Below are 21,707 nucleotides of genomic sequence, written 5' to 3'. Positions count from 1 at the left end.
CATTTCTCTTCCTCCCACAGTGAGCTGGGTTGGGGGAAGGTCTTGGGTCCCACCAGACCATAGCTTTGGTACATTACCCTGTTCTGTGAGGTCTGCTCTTTTCTCCAGGTTTATGCTGTCTGGCACAGTCCTCTTTTCCATTGCTCTGTCATGATTTATTGTATCAATTATATTTTCATATTATATGCAGTTTCAGGAGGAAGCCTCTATCTCACCTCTCACCCCGCCATCTTTAATCCTCTTGAGTGCATAGATATTTATAATAGTTAAATCCTCTGTTGAACTGACCCATTTATCATTATGTAATGCCCTTCTTTTTCTCTTGTGACTTTCGTTATTTTGAAGTCTATTTTGTCTGATACAAGTACTGCAACTCCTGCTTTTTTTTCCCTATTAATTGCATGAGATATCTTTTTCTATCCCTTTACGTTCATTCTGTGTATGTCTTTGTGTTTGAAGTGAGTCCCTTGTAGGTAGCATACAGAAGGGTTTTGTTTGTTTATCCATTCAGTGATTCTGTATTTTAATTGGTGCATTTAGACCATTTACATTTAGGGTGATTATCAGTAGGCATGTATTGCCATTGTAGGCTTTAGATTTGTTTTTACCAAATGTTGAAGGGTAGGTTCCTAACTATCTAAGAGTCTAACTTAAATCATGTAGTATGCTATTGCAAACACAACATAAAGGTTCTTTTTTTCCCCTCCTTTTTCTTCCTCCTCCATTCTTTCTATATTAGGTATCATATTCTGTACTCTTTGTCTATCCGTTGATTGACTTTTGGTGTAGTTGATTTAATTTCCAAGCTCTTGCAAGGTTTTCTGTTACTTGTGCATCTGGTTCGAAACCAGATGCTTAGAAATTAATTTTTCGACTTTCTTTGCTATGGTTTTATTTCCTCTGGTGACAGCTATTTAGCCTTAGGAACACTTCCATTTATAGCAGTTCTGCCAAAATTAACTTTTGAGGTGGTTTGTGGAAGGTAAATTCTCTCAGGTTTTGCTTATTTGAGAACTGTTTAATCCTTCCTTCAAATTTAAAAGATAATCTTTCAAGATGGAGTATTCTTGCTTCAAGGCCCTTCTGCTTCATTGCATTTAATATATCATGCCACTCCCTTTTGGCCTGTAAGTTTCTGTTGAGAAATCTGATGATAGCCTGATGGGTTTTCCTTGTGTGTGATCTTTTTCTCTCTCTAGCTGCTTTTAAAACTCTGTCCTTATACTGGATCCATGCCATTGTAATTATTATTTGTCTTCATATTGTCTTCCTTGGGCCCCTTGTGTTAGAAGACCTGTGCACCTCTGAGGCCTGAGAGACTATCTCCTTCCTCAGATTGGGGATGTTTTCAGCAACTACTTCCTCAAAGTCACTTTCTATCCCTTTTTCTCTCTCTTCTTCTTCTGGTACCCCTATAATGTGAATATTGTTCCATTTGGATTGGTCACACAGTTCTCTCAATGTACTTTCTTTTTTTTTCCCTGTTATTATTTTATTTATTTATTTATTGTTTGAGAGGGCATCTCTCATATTTATTGATCAAATGGTTGTTAACAGTTAACAACAATAAAATTCTGTACAGGGAATTCAATGTACAATCCTTAATCAACCCCAAGCCTAATTCTCATCACTCTCTGATCTTCTGAAGCATAACGAACAAGTTCTTACATGCCATTTGCTGTAATTCTTACATAGTGAATACATAGTGAATAAGTTCTTACATGGTGAACAGTACAAGGGCAGTCATCACAGATACTTTTGGTTTTGATCACTCATTATGAACTATAAACAAACAGGTCAGACATGAATATTCATTTGATTTTTATACTTGATTTATATGTGAATCCCATATTTATCCCTTATTATTATTATTTATTTATTTATTTTAATAAAATGCTGAAGTGGTAGGTAGATGTAAGATAAAGGTAGAAAACATAGTTTAGTGCTGTAAGAAAGCATATGTAGATGATCAGGTGTGTGCCTATAGGCTAAGTATTAATCCAAGCTAGACAGGGGCAACAAAACATCCACGGATGCAGAAGAATTCTCTCAAAACAGGGGGGATGAGGTTCTAAGCCTCACCTCTATTGATCCTCAATTTCTCACCTGATGGCCCCCCCACGACTGTGCCTGTCTTAGGTTGTTCCTCCCTTGAGAAATCTTACCCGTCTCTGGCTAACCAGTCATCTTCCGGGGCCATACAGGGAAATGTTAAGTTGGTAAGTGAGAGAGAAGCCATATTGTTTGAAAAGGTTAGCTTTTTACTTCTTTGCAGATTTATGCCCGGTGGGTTTTGTGCCCAGCATTTGTCTTGAGGTATCTTTACCACTTGGAAGAATTATGATACTCGGTAAATTCAATATGAGGCATGAATTCTATTTAAGGGTTGTAATTAGGAAGGAAGAAGAAAAGCTATAGAAGTAGCAGATGGAAGAAAACATAGGAAGATTTGTTATTTCTTTGACATATCTTCTTGTAGAGTAACTTAAGATTGCATAGGTTTTAAACTACTAATAAAATTGTTCACACACATTAACATAATAGGAATACAGTTACATAACCAAAGCATACCTACAGTTACCAGCCATCTCCAGTGAATCCAAGAAAACCAGTTAGACACCCTAAGCATTTGTGAGAACTTATCTATGATATGATGGATATTGTCTGACTGAATTTGAATAGTTTGAGAAAAATCAGACAATTTAAAAAAACACATTCCTGGGAACTTTTCACATCCCATATGTTCTTTTAACAGTAGATAGTCTGTAGTCTCAAGACTTTGGAGCACTGCAACTTGCACTTCTCCTAATTCTTGGTTGAGTTCCAACAGTATAGATCCAGTCAAATTTGTTATTTTACTGTATGCACAGACTAGCTTAGATATCTCCTTCTTCATTCCAGTGGCAATTCCAGGAACCAGTGGGATGAATGCAAGTACAACTGCAACAGCACCAGGGTCTTTGTTGATGTTTATGATGATCATCTTCTGGAATGACTCTTCCAGAGTATGCTGATGTTGGAACTTCTTCTTCATATCGTATCTTATTTCATTTTCTGGGTAGCCAAATTGGGCTTTGATCCTCTGTATAAACACAAACAGCCCCTTCGCCCACAGTTTGATATGCCCTTTATACCATTGTGAAGAACTTATTAGAGGTCACCACACAGGAACTGTTTTTTTTTAAGAGAAAAGAATATTATCAGAAAAAAATGTACTTCCACAGCTGATCATCTGACACCCTTTAAATGATCAAAATTAAGGATATTTAAAGCATGCATTAATTGTTGATTTACAGTTAGTTTTATCCTACCAGGGAGTAATCCCCCTTTCTTTTTTTTTTGTATCATTAATCTACAACTACATGAAGAATATTATGTTTACTAGGCTATCCCCTATACCAGGTCCCCCCTATAAACCCCTTTACAGTCACTGTCCATCAGCATAGCAAAATGCTGTAGAATCACTACTTGTCTTCCCTGTGTTGTACAGCCCTCCCCTTTCTCCCACCCCCCTTTATGCATGCAAATCTTAATAACCCCTTCATCTTCCCCCACCTTATCCCTCGCTACCCACCCATCCTCCCCAGTCCCTTTCCCTTTGGTATCTGTTAGTCCATTCTTGGGTTCTGTGATTCTGCTGCTGTTTTATTCTTTCAGTTTTTCCTTTGTTCTTATACTCCACAGATGAATGATATCATTTGGTATTTCTCTTTCTCTGCTTGGCTTATTTCACTGAGCATAATACCCTCTAGCTCCATCCATGTTGCTGCAAATGGTAGGATTTGTTTTCTTCTTATGGCTGAGTAATATTCCATTGTGTATATGTACCACATTTTCTTTATCCAATCATCTACTGATGGACACTTAGGTTGCTTCCAATTCGTGGCTATTGTAAATAGTGCTGCGATAAACATAGGGGTGCATCTGTCTTTCTCAAACTTGAGTGCTGTGTTCTTAGGGTAAATTCCTAGGAGTGGAATTCCTGGGTCAAATGGTAAGTTTATTTTGAGCATTTTGAGGAACCTCCATACTGCTTTCCACAATGGTTGAACTAACTTACATTCCCACCAGCAGTGTAGGAGGGTTCCCCTTTCTCCATAGCCTCTCCAACATTTGTTGTTGTTTGTCTTTTGGATGGTAGACATCCTTACTGGTTTGAGGTGATATCTCATTGTAGTTATAATTTGCATTTCTCTGATAATTAGCGATGTGGAGCATCTTTTCATGTGTCTGTTGGCCATCTATATTTCTTTTAGGAGTAATGTCTGTTCAATTCCTCTGCCCATTTTTTAAGTGGATTGTTTGTTTTTTGTTTGCTGAGGTGGGTGAGCTCTTTATATATTTTGGACGTCAAGCCCTTATTGGATCTATCATTTTCAAATATATTGTCCCATACTGTGGGGTTCCTTTTTGTTCTATTGATGGTGTCTTTTGCTGTACAGAAGCTTTTCAGCTTAATGTAGTCCCACTTGTTTATTTTTGCTGTTGTTTTCCTTGCCCGGGGAGATATGTTCAAGAAGAAGTTGCTAATGTTCACATCCAAGTGATTTTTGCTATGTTTTTTTCTAAGAGTTTTATGGTTTCATGACTTACCTTCAGGTCTTTGATCCATTTTGAATTTACTTTCGTGTATGGGGTTAGACAATGGTCCAGTTTCATTCTCCTACATGTAGCTATCCAGTTTTGCCAGCACCATCTGATGAAGAGACTGTCATTTTGCCATTGTATGTTCATGGCTCCTTTATCAAATATTAATTGAGCATATATGTTTGGGTTAATGTCTGGAGTCTCTAATCTGTTCCACTGGTCTGTGGCTCTGTTCTTGTGCCAATACCAAATTGTCTTGATTACTATGGCTTTGTAGTATAGCTTGAAGTTGGGGAGTGAGATCCCCTCTACTTCATTCTTCTTTCTCAGGATTGCTTTGGCTATTTGGGGTCTTTGATGTTTCCATATGAATTTTTGAATTATTTGTTCCAGGTCATTGAAGAATGTTGCTGGTAATTTGATAGGGATTGCATCAAATCTGTATATTGCCTTGGGCAGGATGGCCATTTTCATGTTATTAATTTTTTCTATCCATGAGCATGGGATGAGTTTCCATTTGTTAGTGTCCCCTTTAATTGCTCTTAAGAGTGACTTGTAGTTTTCAGGGTATAGGTCTTTCACTTCTTTGGTTAGGTTTATTCCTAGGTATTTTATTCTTTTTGATGCAATTGTGAATGGAATTGTTTTCCTGATTTCTCTTTCCATTGTTTCATTGTTAGTGTATAGGAAAGCCACAGATGTCTGTGTGTTAATTTTGTATCCTGCAACTTTGCTGTATTCTGATATCAGTTCTAGTAGTTTTGGAGTGGAGTCTTTAGGGTTTTTTATGTACAATATCATATCATCTGCAAATAGTGACAGTTTAACTTCTTCTTTACCTATCTGGATTCCTTGTGTTTCTTTGTTTTGTCTGATTGCTGTGTCTAGAACCTCCAGTACTATGTTATATTACAGTGGGGAGAGTGGGCATCCCTGTCTAGTTCCCGATCTCAGAGGAAAAGCTTTCAGCTTCTCGCTGTTCAGTATAATGTTGGCTGTGGTTTTATCATGTATGGCCTTTATTATTTTGAGGTACTTGCCCTCTGTACCCATTTTGCTGAGAGTTTTTATCATGAATGGATGTTGAAATTTGTTGAATGCTTTTTCAGCATCTATGGAGATGATCATGTGGTTTTTGTCCTTCTTTTTGTTGATGTGGTGGATGATGTTGATAGATTTTCGAATGTTGTACCATCCTTGCATTCCTGGCATGAATCCCTCTTGGTCATGGTGTATGATCCTTTTGATATACTTTTGAATTCTGTTTGCTAATATTTTATCGAGTATTTTGGCATCTACATTCATCAGGGATATTGGTCTGTAATTATCTTTTTTGGTGGGGTCTTTGCCTGGTTCTGGTATTAGGGTGATGTTGGCTTCATAGAATGAGTTTGGGAGTATTCCCTCCTCTTCTATTTTTTGGAAAACTTTAAGGAGAATGGGTATTATTTCTTCTCAGTGTGTCTGATAAAATTCTGAGGTAAATCAGTCCGGCACAGCGGTTTTGTTCTCTGGTAGTTTTTTGATTACCGTTTCAATTTCTTTGATTGTAATTGGTTTGTTTAGCTTTTGTGTTTCTTCCTTGGTCAGTCTTGGGAGGTTGTATTTTTTCTAGGAAGTTGTCCATTTCTTCTAGGTTTTTCCAGCTTGTTGGCATATAGTTTCTCATAGTAGTCTTTAATAATTCTTTGTATTTCTGTGGAGACTGTTGTGATTTTTCCATTCTCATTTCTGATTCTGTTGATTTGTGTTGATTCTCTTTTTCTCTTAATAAGTTTGGCTAGAGGCTTATCTATTTTGTTTATTTTCTCAAAGAACCAGCTCTTGGTTTTGTTGATTTTTGCTATTGTTTTATTCTTCTCAATTTTGTTTATTTCTTCACTGATCTTTATTATGTCCCTCCTTCTGCTGACTTTAGGGCTCATTTGTTCTTCTTTTTCCAGTTTCGATAATTGTGATGTTAGACTATTCATTTGGGATTGTTCTTCCTTCTTCAAGTGTTCCTGGATTGCTGTATACGTACCTCTTAAGACTGCTTTCGTTGTGTCCCACAGAATTTGGGGCTTTGTGTTGTTGTCATTTGTTTCCATATATTCTTTGATCTCTTTTTTAATTTGTTCGTTGATCCATTGATTATTTAGGAGCATGTTATTAAGCCTCCATGTGTTTGTGAGCCTTTTTGTTTTCTTTGTAGAATTTATTTCTAGTTTTATACCCTTGTGTTCTGAAACGTTGGTTGGTATAATTTCAATATTTTGGAATTTACTGAGTCTCTTTTTGTGGGCGAGTATGTGGTCTATTCTTTAGAATGTTCCATGTGCACTTGAGAAGAATATATATCCTGTTGCTTTTGGATGTAGTGTTCTATAGATGTCTATTAGGTCCATCTGTTCTACTGTGTTGTTCAGTGCCTCTGTGTCCTTACTTATTTTCTGCCCAGTGGATCTATCCTTTGGGGTGAGTGGTGTGTTGAAGTCTCCTAAAATGTATGTATTGCAGTCTATTTCCCCCTTTAGTTCTGTCAGTATTTGTTTCACCTATGCTGGTGCTCATGTGTTGGGTGCATATATATTTAGAATAGTTATATCCTCTTGTTGAACTGAGCCCTTTATCATTATGTAATGTCCTTCTTTATCTCTTGTTACTTTCTTTGTTTTGAAGTCTATTTTGTCTGCTATTAGTACTGCAACCCCTGCTTTCTTCTCTCTGTTGTTTGTCTGAAGTGTGTTTTTCCATCCCTTGACTTTTATTCTGTGCATGTGTTTGGGTTTGAGCTGAGTTTCTTGTAAGCAGCATATAGATGGATCTTGCTTTTTTATCCATTCTATTACTCTGTGTCTTTTGATTGGTGCATTATGTCCATTTACGTTTAGAGTGACTATTGAGAGATATGTACTTATTGCCATTTCAGGCTTTAAATTCTTGGTTACCAAAGGTTCAAAGTTAGCCTCTTTAGTATCTTAGTGCCTAACTTAGCTCACTTATTGAGCTGTTATATACACTGTCTGGAGATTCTTTTCTTCTCTCCCTTCTTATTCCTTCTCCTCCTTTCTTCATATGTTGGGTGTTTTGTTCTGTTCTCTTTTTAGGAGTGCTCCCATCTAGAACAGTCCCTGTAAGATGCCCTGTATAGGTGGTTTGTGGGTCGCAAATTCCCTCAGCTTATGTTTGTCTGGGAATTGTTTAATCCCGCCATCATATTTAAATGATAGTCATGCTGGATACAGTATCCTTGGTTCAAGGCCCTTCTGTTTCTTTGCATTAAGTATATCATGCCATTCTCTTCTGGCCTGTAGGGTTTCTTTCGAGAAGTCTGATGTTAGCCTGATGGGTTTTCCTTTATAGGTGACCTTTTTCTCTCTAGCTGCCTTTTACACTCTTTCCTTGTCCTTGATCTTTGCCATTTTAATTATTATGTGTCTTGGTGTTGTCCTCCTTGGATCCTTTCTGTTGGGGGTTCTGTGTATTTCCGTGGTCTGTTCGATTATTTCCACCCCCAGTTTGGGGAAGTTTTCAGCAATTATTTCTTCAAAGACACTTTCTATCCCTTTTCCTCTTTCTTCTTCTGGTACACCTATAATACAGATATTGTTCCTTTTGGATTGGTTACACAGTTCTCTTAGTATTGTTTCATTCCTGGAGATCCTTTTATCTCTTTCTATATCAGCTTCTATGTGTTCCTGTTTTCTCATTTCCATTCCTTCAATGGCCTCTTGCATGTTTTCCATTCTGCTTATAAATCCTTCCAGGGTTGTTTCACTTCTGTAATCTCCATCCTGGCATCTGTGATCTCCCTCCGGACTTCATCCCATTGCTCTTGCATTTTTCTCTGCATCTCTGTCAGCATGTTCATGATTTTTATTTTGAATTATTTTTCAGTAAGACTGGTTTGGTCTGTCTCCTTCTCAGGTGTTGACTCTGTGATCTTTGTCTGCCTGTAGTTTTGCCTTTTCATGGTGATAGAGATAGTTTGCAGAGCTGGCACGAGTGATGGCTGGAAGAACTTTCCTTCTTGTTGGTTTGTGGCCTTCCTCTCCTGGGAGAACAGCGACCTCTAGTGTCTTGTGCTGGGCAGCTGTGCGCAGACAGGGCTTCTGCTTCCTTCCCGGCTGCTATGGAGTTTATCTCTGCTGTTGCTCTGGGCATGGCCTGGCTCGGGCTGCTGCTCCAAAATAGTGGAGTCCCATTGGAGGGGAGCATCCGGGAGGCTATTGATCTCCATAAGGGGCCTCCGTGCTCCCTGCTGCCCAGGGGGTTAGAGTACCCAGAGATCCCCAGATTCCCTACCTCTGGACCAAGTGTCCTGCCCTGCCCCTTTAAGACATCCAAAAAGTACTCACCAAACCAAAACAACAACAACAGCAACAATAAAAAAATAAATAAATAATTAAAAACAAAGAAACAAACAAAGACAAATACTGCTCACTTTTCTTTGTCCTCAGGTGCCAGCCTCGGGCACCCACTCACTGGTTTTGCTGCCCTGTTTCCTTAGTATTAGGGTCCCTGTCCCTTTAAGAGTTCCAAAAAGCATTCGCCAAAAAAAAAAAAAAAAAAGAAAATGGCCTCTCCTGTTTCTTTGTTCTCCCGTGCCGGCCTCAGGCACCTGCTCACTGGTCCTGCTGCCCTGTTTCCCTAGTATCCAGGGCCCTGTGCATGCACTGTGTCTGCACTCTGGTGTGGATGGCTGGGGCTGGGCGTTCAGCAGTCCTGGGTTCCCTCTCCTTCCCCGCTCTGACTCCTGTCCTCCCGCAGGGAGTTGAGGGGATGCGTGCTTGGGTCCCGTGGGGCTGAGGCTTGTATTTTACCCCCTTTGCGAGGTGCTGGGTTCTCGCAGGTGTGGATTTGGTCTGGATGTTTTCCTGTGTCCTCTGGTCTCTATTTTAGTAAGAGTTGTCTTTGTTATATTTTCATAGATATATGTGGTTTTGGGAGGAGATTTCCGCTGCTCTACTCACGCCACCATCTTGGCTCTGCCTCCCTCAATATTCTTTCATTCTCATATTCTCTCAATATTCTTTCATTAAAGATCCTTTTTTCTCTCTGTGCCTCACCTTCTTTGTATTCCTCTTCTCTAATTTCTATTTCATTTATTGTTTCTCTTACTACATCTACTCTGCTTTTAAATCCCTCCATTTGTATGTTGCATTTCAGATATGGAATTTCTCAATGATTGAATCTCTGTCCTAAATTCGTCCCTGAGTTTTGAATATTTTTCTGTACCTCCATGAACATGTTTATGATTTTTATTTTGAACTCTCTTTCAGCAAGATTGGTGAGTTCAGTTTCACTTGGCCCTTTTACTGTGTTTTTCTGAGTTTTTTTTTTAACCAAGTTCCTTTGATGTTTCATATTTCTATGTGGTGCCCTCTAGTGCCCAGAAGCTCTATTCTCTGGAGCTGCTCAGCCCCTGTAGTGATGTCAGGGGTAACCGGGGAGCTGTGTTGCTGTCCTGTTTCATGAGGTCTCTGTTCTCCAGGTGTATGCATTCTGGTGCAGCCTTCTTTCCTGTTGCTCTTTTAGGATTAGTTGCATTAACTATATTTTCGTATTATATGTGGTTTTGGGAGGAGTTCTCTGTCTCATCTCTCACACCACCATCTTGAATCATATTCATCTTCAGTGAGTAGTGGCTTCCTGTATCATCAACCCTGTAATTTCCAGACTCTTGCAAGGTTCTCTATTACTTGTTTTCCATCTGGTTCAAAACTAAAAGTGAGCCAGACCCAAAAGTCTAGGAAAGCCAAAGGTCTGGTGAGGTGACACCCTCACAAGCCACTAGTGAAAGGAGTGGGGAAAAAACTACAACTCCTGTGAGGCAGAGGGGCCACAGGACTCACATTTCCCAGCACCCTTTGTGAGGCTCAAGATTATCACAGTTGGTCTGTGTATGGAGATGCAGGGTGAAGTGTGCTAAAGCCATGGAGAGGTGGCTTTGCAGGATGGCTGTGCATGAGGCAGAAACTGAAGCCCATATGGTGCAGTTGGATATTGCAGGCGGCCTCCCTTTTTGAAATATTGAACATAGTTCATGGTATTGCTTAAGTAGGCAATAAACATATAAAATTATAATATTAAAGTAGAAGGGGAAATGAATTCAGACAGAAAACCTCTGATTGGAAGGATGAATAAATAACCAGGTAACTGAGGTTTGAAAGAAACCCTGGGGCCTTCTGATAGTCTGGATCAAGTTTTAGTAATTTGTCCCTTTTTTCTTCCTGATCTTAATGGATATGTAGCCCTTTCTCTCACATTCCTATTCCCAGGTAAGTGGAAATGTGCAATAAAAAGTAAAAACAATGGATGTTGAAGAAGACCCTGCTCCTACGTGGGTAAGAAATTTAAGGGAATCACTCTCTTCCCCTGAGCTCTAATTTTCTATCTGTAAAATGAGGACATAGGGCTGTGTGATCTTACTATCTCTTTCTATTCTAAAGTGTCATGAATTTTTTTTAACATCACTTTCTCTGCGCCTCATTTTTCTTATCTGTAAGAATGGAAATGATGACTTCACAAGGTGACTTTGAGTATTAAAATATAGCAATTGAGTATCTTTTCCTATACAAATGTACTTGATTCCTGAATTTAGTTATTGAGTTTATAGAATGAGTTCAGATAGTGAAGGGTGTAATACTGAATGTTCAGTATTTCATATAAAAAGTGGTGAATTTTGGATAGTGAGGATTTATAAAATGCATTTAGTTCCTGGATATCTATGAATTAATTTCTCCTTCTACTTTAATATTATAATTTTATATGTTTATTGCCTACTTAAGTGATACTGTGAGCTATGTTGAATATATCAAAAAGGGAGGCCGCGCACAATATCCAACTGCACTATCTGGGCTTCAGTTTCTGCCTCACATATAGACCACCGGCTATAAAGATTTACTTGGGTCTTCTTGATCTTAAGAATGGAGATAGCCTTGTTCAGCTCTGCACCCCCAGGCTGGTAGTGCAGTGCCCATCAGGAATGCCCCATGGATGTTTGTGGCCCTCAGGCAAGTCATGGGACCCTGTTGACTCAAGTCCTTGGCTCAACAGTATCTATCCTGCACAACATTGTTGTAAAGAATGGTAAAAGATAAACTCAAAAAGGACAAAATCAATACTCTCATATAGATACAAAATGAACAGGTGTTAAAGATTTAGCATACCTCTTTAGTCAGTGAGAGAACCAGGAGTGTTATAACTAGTTAAAAGAAAGATCCAAAATGAAGACACATTTATTGACCAGGAATATTGGTCTATATGTGTAAATGAAGGTAAAACTAGGTTCTTTCACAGTGAAGATGCAAATCAATTGAACCTCTTCTGTACAGGATAAAATGTGCTTGTCTACAAAGAAGAATTATTTTGTACTGCTTATAGTTATTTATATTTTACAAAGTTGGGTAAATTCTGTAGAATTCTTCTTTAGAATTAGAATCATGTAACCCGAAAGGTGTGCTACAAATAACATATCATTTTTCCATTGAGGCACACATTTTCTTCATATAAATAAGGTAATAATGTGAATCATTTAGTGGTACCTAGTATTTAGCTGCCCTCTAATAAATTGTTATTTTAAAAAGTTGTGTCAAATAGAGGCAATGAAATAGATTGATACTTTATAAATTGATCAGAATTGCAATTCTAAAATTTACTTAATTTATTCCTTAAGTTTGGTATTCATCCCTCCATGTAATTCAGTCCCTTCCCCTTTTAACTATAAGCTCTACTATGTTTTTGTTTAGGTACTAAGAAGAGTCTGCCAATCGCCAAACAAATTTAGACATTTCTCTTTAGAGAAAAATATTATCCTAAAAGGAATTCCCAGACTAACACACAATGAAAATGCGCAATAACAAAATCTGTTTATTCATAAATTTGATTCATAAAACATCACTTTTGTTTAAGCAAAGATTCAGAGGTGTGGGAAAGGGGAGTAAGTTTGATGGAGTAAAAGGAGAAAATACTGAGATCATATCTATTTGGCAATTGTTTTATTAAGATGGGATTTGAGAAAGCTGGGGAGACTTTCTAGTTGGCAAATTCAGTAGTTCTTGGTTGGCTATAAAGGGGCAAGTGCTCGGTTTGAGAATATTTTAAAAGAGGAAGGTTTTCTGTGGATGGCTAGTTCCTGGAACAAAAAGAGAAGGCCTGTGGGATGCTTTGTTCTGTCATAATGCTCCTTATAGGTTGGAAGGATAGAACCACTATGGCTGATAGTTTTGTAACATGAACCAGTTAATATAAGAAAGTATTAAATAAGTAATGTCATGAAATGTTTTTGTTGAATTTAGTTAAAAGATTTCAATGTGTCCAAAATAGATGGGAAATTTCAGGCCAAAAGAACTGTGATGAGGGAAAGAAAAATTATGCGTCTAAGGAATTTGATCATATTATGAAATGATACATCACGACATGAAATTTATTTCCATTCTTTGCTTAGAGTTTACCATGCCCCGATGCCCAAGTCAATCTTTTTCTTTTGTCTAAAGACAGATTCAATGTATTTAATTATTTAAGTAAAAGAACAATCTATTATCCTCTCCCACTCTTGAGTAAGGAAAGGTTAAAAGCAGTGAATTCAACTTAGCTGCTCTTAAAAACTGATGTCCCATACTTCTACGTCTTGCCTCCATGATCTGAGGAATGACGTTAATAAAAACACGTGCTATACAGAGAGCTACAGGTAGTAATTGCTTGGAAGGTTACTGCCTGAAAACAATGATATATATAAAAGCAACTAGGGGAGCCCCAGGCCCATGGTGGCTTCTCAAATGTTCAATTCATTTCCACTGTCCCAGGGCATGCAATGACAAGCACATTTTAGTCAAATCTGTTATATTGAGTCTCTAATCAATAAACTCTTATTATGCTTTTCCATTCCCCTGGACTTCTACTAGGTATAATTATAGGTACAAAACCACATTAATATGCAATATAGTTTTTAAAGGAGAACATTTTTCTTACCATAACTTGCTAGTATACAAGTCATAAGAATGGTCAATTATTTTTTTAGTGTGAGTTATAAGTATTAAACTCTCTATCAACCAGCATTTATTGAGGATTATATACTCCTAAGTATATCCTTTTATTCTGTTTTATATAGGAGTGACTCAAAGAGCAGAGATAGCCCATGCATACTAACAATATGGAAACATCCTGAAACTACTTTGGAGTGTCAGTATATTCACTGCATTCAAGCTTTACAGACATGAAAACTGGTCCATGGACGGACTATTTGCTACAGGTAAGTGAGAAGTATAATTCATGCCATTTGACTTCTTCAAAGATTCATGGACTGTGGGGTTATTAATTCCATTGCATCTGATTATAATATCCCTTTGGTACAGCTGGCAGCTTCTCCTCCCTCCCCAGTGTATGTGTGTGGGTGCTGACATGTGGCCAAATATCTGGCCCTTTCATCTCATTCATTTGGGCTTCCATCAGTTACAAAAAGAGGAATCAGGAAAAACGTGCCCATCTCATAAAACTTACTGGTAGTGATTTTTGTGAAGAGGCGGGAGTCAAACCAACTGTTCCTTGAACAGATGTTCCTTGGCATGGTCCCGGGAGTTGAAAGAGTGGCAGATAGACCTGCCCAGGATTCGGAATGAAACAGCACAAATGGTGACGTGCACCCCTTGCTTTTTTGAAACTGGGACAGCAGTTAGCTCATTAATATGGAGCAAAGTGTTTGGGAAAGATAGTGGCTTTTTGTTCTCCCTTTGAAAATCTCATACAGTTGGAAGGTTTGATGTGGTGACAGCATGAAAATATTTTCTGTTGGACTATATGTTCTGTTGGGAAATATTTTCAGTTGGGAAAGTTGGACTTGTCTGAATGAACCCATGGGGAAGAATGAAAGTCCAAGTAAATCATACAAGCGGTAGTTTGTGAGCTGTGAGCATGGCATCCTCTGAAGCTAAATGCTGTCAGACCAAAGGTGAAGGCTACTTGAGCCGAGCACTAGGAGCTGTCCAATTCTATGAAGTAGAAGTAATCTGGTCATTCATGAATGGCATTTCACTGTTTTGAGGAGAAAAAGAAATATATCAAACTATAGAGGCATTAGCTCCATCTGTGGAAAGAGAGACATTTATCTTTGCCATGTTGATTGGCAAATACTTATTTGAATCATTCATACTGTTTTAAGGGGGGAATAGAAATGTTACAATAAACTGGAACCATGGCAGGAGAAATTGCTCATACATCTTCCTATTACTATTTAGCTCTCCCTGTGTTGTATTCTATCTGTCCTGAATTCATAACTCAAGAGCTTCCTGGAAGACAGCTAGCTATTCTTCCTTGCATCTGCTCCATCACATTATGTAAATGAAGCTAAATAGAAGACATTATCTATGTTCAGGGAGAACACTTTGTTTTGAGTCACATATGAGCATAGATGTGGAGGTGTTTTGCGGTATGTGATGCATTTCTCTAAAGGTGAGGAGGCAATGGTAACAAAGTACTAGCATTTAAGAGGAAGAGAAAAAAAATTGAAGCTCATGAGTTTTTTTTTCTTAAGATATGTATGATTGTCCCTTTTATTTGCCTTCAATCTTAGTCCTTCTATCTATTCAGAAAGAGGAATGTTGTTTTCTTTTAGTTAAGCTCTTTTGTGGATAGAAATAATCATGTAAGGGAAAAGAGAATCATTCTTTTGTGGGCTGAAACTGAAAGAAAATTTGAAAGCAAGGAAAAAGGAAAAAAAACATTCTTATATGTTTGTGCCATTCTCATGATAAGGAACTTACCTCTTTGCAACTCTACCTTTCCCTGAACTTCTGTTCTGCTCTTTCTCTCCCACTCTGCCTCTGACTGATTTTCTCAGCCATAATTTTCCTTTGGTCATGGCCTCTCATGACCTCTCTAGCCACTTTCACTTTATTCACCTTTAAACCTGATACTAACTACTGGTATCTATTAGGTTACCCTCAGGAAACAGAAACCACACTAGTTATTTTAATGGATACAATTTAATTTAAGAATTATTAACCAGATATTGGAGAATTGGAAAGGCAAAGGAGACACTGATGAATCACAGGGGTCATAACGTCAGGAAGTGACCACCCTGGGTTCAGGGACAGTATCAAGAGTTTAAGATGGTTTAAATGTAGGATACTGGGTGGGGGCTTTGAAGAATTAGAATTCAGGAGTCTTGGGTAGGAGTGTACTATGAAAGGTAGAGGAACTTCAGAAATTCCTGGGAGATCTCACATTGCTGGGATTCATGTCTGTAAGAAGAGTTACATCTGCTGGCTGATGCAAGTTCCCTGGGAGCTCAGATTAGGGCCTAGGTAGAGCTGGGACTCAGAATTTTGGGAGAGATGCCTGGCCAATATTATAACCTGAAGAAAGAACCTAGAAAGGGATCCACTGGCAGGGACTACATCTTGGAGAGGTACCAGGCAGCTAATGCTTTTTTTTCACTTGGAGAGGGGAGCAATGAGACTCTTTATAGGAGTATAGGGGAAAAAATGCAAAATGGAAGCAGGAGCTGTACAGGGTGACCCAGTTAGGACAAGGAAATGGCTCTTCTTCCCCTTTGAACTTTCCAGTCTCCCTCTAGCTCCATTTACTGGCAGAAACAGGGAGCTGGATGGCAAGGGAAATGTGCTTTGCAGAGACCCAGGCAGGCCCAGTGTCTCAAAGCAAAAGAGAGGAAGATGTATTTGAACTGGAAGATAGTAATTCAACAACAAGAATAATAGAAACTGTGGCCACTTAGGCACCTGGGCTATAAAGTGGATAGTTTTCCTTAAAATCAGCAAAAGGCATTCATTGGATTGTTATGTAGTCCAGATATAAAATACATAGATGTGATATTGTTGATGACTGATTTTTAATTTTAATTAAGCTTTTTACTATAAAACAACTGTACATTAATATGAAGTTTTAAGAAATAACACAGAGAGATCCCATGTGTACCCTTTCCTCCTTCCCCACTAATGATAATATTTTACAAAACTGCAGGACAGTAACATAATGAGGATATTGATATTAGTACTGTCAAGAGCATTTCCATCTCCACAAGAGTCCCTCCGGTTGCTCTTTTTTTAACTATCATCTCTTTGAGCTGGCTTTAAGATGGATTGCTTGCTACACAGTAGGGGCTTTAAAATAATTACCAAATGAACTAATCTAATTAATTATCTCCTGTATGTTAAATAATATTGTAGGCACTGAGTAGGGTATATATATCATGTAGTGTGTGTGTGTGTTTATAAAACTATCAGTTATTAAAAATCACTAACAGCTGAAATGGAAAGATTGTCAAACCACAATGTAATAGGTGGAAAGCTCTCTTTGGTCTCCGAGCACAGCTGTTGCGTCTTGTTCCTCTCTGTCCGCTGCTGGTGCCTGATGTAGCATGTTAGTCGTCACAGTCACTGTGACTTCCTATAGGAGTTTAGCAGAGGGAGAGGCACACTTTGAGTTGCTGGGAAGTAATCTATCTTCTATTTTCCAAAAGTTCCACAGAAAAGGAGTTCTGTAACATTTCTAGATAAAGTATCCTCACATTTCACATTTCTTTACCAAGTTAGTGAATTCTTGAGGTGAATCCTATCCCTACAAATAAACTGAGGTGCTCACAGTTCTGCCTTGGTAGAAGCAGAGGAAGCTGAGCATCGTTCTTCACACATATGCTCTTAGATATTTAAGATCAAGTGTCCCCTCTGTTTCAGCATACATTCTCTGAGCCCAAATGCCAGCACCTCATAGTTGACCATATATCTAGACTGGTGGTCAGTGAGTCAAATATTAATGCCCCTCATACTATTACACACATGAAAAAATAACTACAATGAATAAATAAAAATAGCAGTATATGTTACTAAGATTTAACTTACCGTTCTTCAGGGGTAGGTGTTAATTCTCCCTGTAAACATAGCCCAAGGAGGGGCTCTGAATTTCATATACTTTATTATAAAGTATATCTGCCTGGGAATTACATAAATGGTCGCTTTCCAGTTACCTAAGGAAGGAAGTAGATATACTTTATCTGCAAGTATAAAAAGTCCTTGACAAATGACCAGAATCACAGATGTTGAACCTCCTGACCCCTCACTCCTGGGCCAGGGGATGCCAGAGGCTTAGAGAAACCAGTAAGGACCCGGATGGGACAGAAACAAGCCATGTTTAATGAAAGGCAAAAGCAGGAAGTGCTGCTCATCGAAGGCAGATGAAAAGAGATCTTTTTGGTTTACATCATAGGTAATAAGAGAACATCAACTTTGACTTTGTGTATTTAATAACACTGGGGTATACTTAGGGGGCTTTCTAAATAATGAGTATTTACAGGATCATATTTTTTTTTATAGCATTCTGGTTTCTGTTTGGTTGACTGCACCTTAAAAGGCTTATTCATTGGGTGAAAAGCTATCTCTGAGTGCCTAGTGCTATAAAATAAATAGAAAGAGTGCAATTTGAAGTAGGGTGAGTTCTGCTTTATGCAATTTTCAGTGAAGAATAAGAATAAGGATAGCACATTATAGCACTAGACTACATTTATGCTTGGTATACCTTGTTTCATGGAAATTCATTTAATAGATTCCTTATAGAGAAAATTTAGACCGAGAGCTCACACCAAAAATTTGGAAACTTACGGCAGAACTCTGTCATTTAAACTTTGTGGTTGCCATAAATTGAAATAATCAGGGTGACGTATAGTCTGCAATATAGAAAACAATCTATTATATATTAACAGAAAAATATCCTATCTTTTGGGTTTTAATGGTCACAAAATAAATTAAGGTTTAAAAATTTCTCATGCATTATTATCTATTTTAGTGCTGTTACTACATTCAGAATTAAAATATTTTTAACTATAACTTGGTATTAGAAACAAAATGAAATGAGAAACTTAAAAACAAAATATTAATCATTTTTTAAGTAAGAGAGATTATATGGTATAACCTATGTAAAATATTGTAGTTTTCTTTTTTCATTTTTTGTTTAGAAAGCAAAAATAAAGATTGAACTCATATCTGTTTCTCTGTACCTTTTAGAAGCTTGACTCTTTACCCCTTAAAGAAACATCACATCTTTTTCAAAAAGAGCCTAACAAAATGGAGTCAATAGTTAATGGGAAAAGACAGATCTAAAAAGTTGTATTTCAGAATTTTTCTCCCCAACCTGAAGTAAAACAATAGAGGGTAGGAATAAAACTAAATGAACTTGTGTGAAATGGCTGAGAAATTGAGATCCCATAGGAAATTCCTCAATATCCATTTTTATTCTCAAAGCCTCGCTCAAAATATAAAAGCTAATAAAAAAATTAAAGACTTCAAAAAGACAAGTGTGAGAGTGACAGGTACTTTTTATTGCCATCATCCTGAATGTGATTTTGTAGTTTTTCTGACCATTTAATACAAGATTTGGCCCATTTTTCTGAGCCACCTTCACATGACCTAGTTCAGGGCTGAGAGGTGATAGTAAGCAAAACAGAGAACATAATCAAAGGAATTGCATCTTTTTGCCATGTACAGGCTTATCAAATATAATTTAAAAAGTTTCTAGGTATGTTTGAAGCACCTTTTGAAAGAAAAATCAGTCCGTGTCTGTAGTCTCCTATCCTGCCTGTCCCACTAAGTAAATGATCATATTATTTGCATTAATTCCATTTTCTTAGTTTTTTTTTCCAGTGACAAATGTGCTAAATATCATGGGAATTCCTCATGCTTGATTTCTCACATTTTACACCTTTAAAAGCTCCATATTCGTGTTGCAAATACAATGAAATATCTCTGCAATAAAGCAAAATGTTTCACAGTGCACATTTACTGTTTAAGAAGCTGAACCGTAAACCAGAAATTTCAAGGCAGTAAAACAATTTGAGACGAGCATTCTGTCCCACTGACTAGTATGCCTCTATTTCAGAGAGCAATGCCTGTCCTGCGTGCCTTGCACAGAAACAACAAGCTGTTGAATGAGTGGTTATTTGTTTCATACACTTGGAAATAACAAGGTGGAACCAGTGGTGTGCTGGAAAACCTGCTCTCTAAGGAAAAAAATAGCTCTCATACGTATTGTTGTCTTGTTTCTGTGGTGTAAATACTCCCTCTATGGCCCATTTCACTTACCAGTTGGTGTCATTGAACACAGAGGTGGGAAAAGATGTGTAGAATATTCTCTTGCGTGCAAGTGCAAACTGGTTCCAGTCCCCCACTGGTAAGACCCCTTGACTTGCTTTCATGTGATCTGACAAAAGGAAATCATACCACCCGACTTCCTGTTGTTAATTAGCTGACTTGATTTTGATGGAAACAAGAGGTGGGTCTTTTTCCAGTAATGATCACAAATGATTACTTTTTCCAGGTAGGTTACCTACAGGCAGAACAGTTGTAGGAACACCTCCTTAGCAGTTCCCATGCTTTTGATAGCAGGTAAAAACCAAGGCAGGCCTTGAGGATTTTCCTGAAATTGAAGAAGAAATCTCTTTAACAAGAGCCCCCTACTTTGGCCCCTGGGAGCTGTTAAACATGTCTTGAAGAATCCTTAGTCTTAGCCAGTGTAAGGCCAGAATCTGCACAGGAAAGCCTTAGGCAAAGAACTCTCTTAGCAACAAGACAAAGAACTAAGTCTTGGAGTTTATAAAATCTTTCCCATCTCCCATGATGGTGAACTGCTTCTGAAGTCAAGAAATTTAGTGTATGGGTAAACTAAAAAAAATCTTGAGGATAATTTAACTACAATTATCATTCATTATAGAACTTCTGGACCAGATTCTAAACTGGACATATTCACTTATATTTTTACTTCATTCATGTGCCTTTACTCTTTGTAATAAAAATAGAAAGTCTTCCATTTAATAAATATTGAAAATGGCATTTTCAATGAGGTGAGGTGAAAAGCTGAGGCATACAAATGTCTGGGAACAAAGATTTCAGGTAGCAGGAACAGGTGGAGAGTCCTTGAAGCGTGGACATGCTTGGAGCATTCGAGGCACACCAAAGTCTGTGGAGCAGCTAAACAGAAGTGAGCAAGGGCCAAAGTGATAGGAATTAAGGCACAAGAAGTGGGAAGTGTGGGTTAGGATGCTAGATTCCTCTGACTTCTGTGATGAGCACAGACTGCAGGGAAGTGAGGGTGGAAGAAGAGAGAACAATTATTAGCGGGCTGTTACAATAATTCATGTGGAAGATGACAATTCCTTGCATCATGATGGGGGAGGTACAAGTGGTCAGAATCGGTTAGATTCTGAATAGATATCATTTGTGAGATGATTACAAGTAGGATGGGAATAAATTGGAGATTAAGAAATAACTCTGAGGTCTTAGTAAATGGAAGCTTGGAATTTCATTTATTGAAATGGGGAGGATTGTGGAAAGAGGGATTTGGGGTCGAATATAAGAATCTTATTTTTAAATCTTGTAAGTTTAAGATGGAGAAGATGCAAGAATAAAGTAATATATAATTCACATGTTTTTAGGACTTTCAATAAGTTAATCCATGTATATGAGAGCACTGTAAGTGTTGGTAACCTTTTTTTTTCCTTCGTTCTCAGCAGGGTGGTGTAATTATATCAAGACTGAGATTGAGAGACAGGTTATAGTAGAATTGGTGGCCTGTGGGCAATTCATTTCATATATAGAGGAGCTCTTTTTAAAAATTTGACTTCAATGATCAGAATGGGCTTATGTGTACTTGCTGATACAGAGATTCTCAGGATAGAAGGGAATAGTCAAGAAAAATGAAGATGGTATGGAGATGGTCCTGATGAAGTCAATTTTAAATGTCTATAGACAACTGTAAAGTTGTTAAGAACAGAAATTGAAGAATCTGGGTGGCTGAAAGAGGCACTGATTTTGGATATGACCCATGTTGCTCTGGGGGTCCAGATGCTGACATTAGATGCAGAGTTAAGGAGCCAGTGATTCTCCTGCATCAGCTTCCAGTGTGATGTCTACTGAACGTGTTAAAGGACCATCAGAAGGATTGCTGGGCCTCAGAGCAACATCCTCAGGGCACTCACTACCATGGAGGCGTAACACAGCACCTTGACTGAGAAGACAGAATGAGTGGACATTTCCTAAGTAATGTGAGATACCCCAGAGGTTCCTAGAAATAACTATGAACATTTTCTTGAAGAAAGTGAGTCTTTGACTCTAAGGAAGTTAGGAACTATCTTG

At 38.0% G+C, this 21,707-nt stretch overlaps 1 protein-coding gene across 6 annotated transcripts in view; it reads left to right on the top strand.

Moving 5' to 3' along the window:
* The window catches only part of LRRC4C (leucine rich repeat containing 4C), a 752,614-nt gene that overhangs the window by 234,365 nt on the left and 496,542 nt on the right, over nucleotides 1–21,707 (top strand). For all 6 annotated transcript variants that reach the window (XM_073216427.1, XM_073216432.1, XM_073216426.1 and 3 more), the window contains one exon: nucleotides 13,682–13,822. The gene's annotated coding sequence lies outside the window, so the exon portion shown is untranslated. The remainder of the gene's footprint in view (nucleotides 1–13,681; nucleotides 13,823–21,707) is intronic.

The sequence above is a fragment of the Manis javanica genome, chromosome 11 (assembly GCF_040802235.1).
Source record: "Manis javanica isolate MJ-LG chromosome 11, MJ_LKY, whole genome shotgun sequence".
In the NCBI taxonomy this organism is placed as follows: Eukaryota; Metazoa; Chordata; class Mammalia; order Pholidota; family Manidae; genus Manis; species Manis javanica.
Note: the sequence above shows the minus strand (reverse complement) of the source record. Positions and strands in the feature narration are given on the sequence as shown.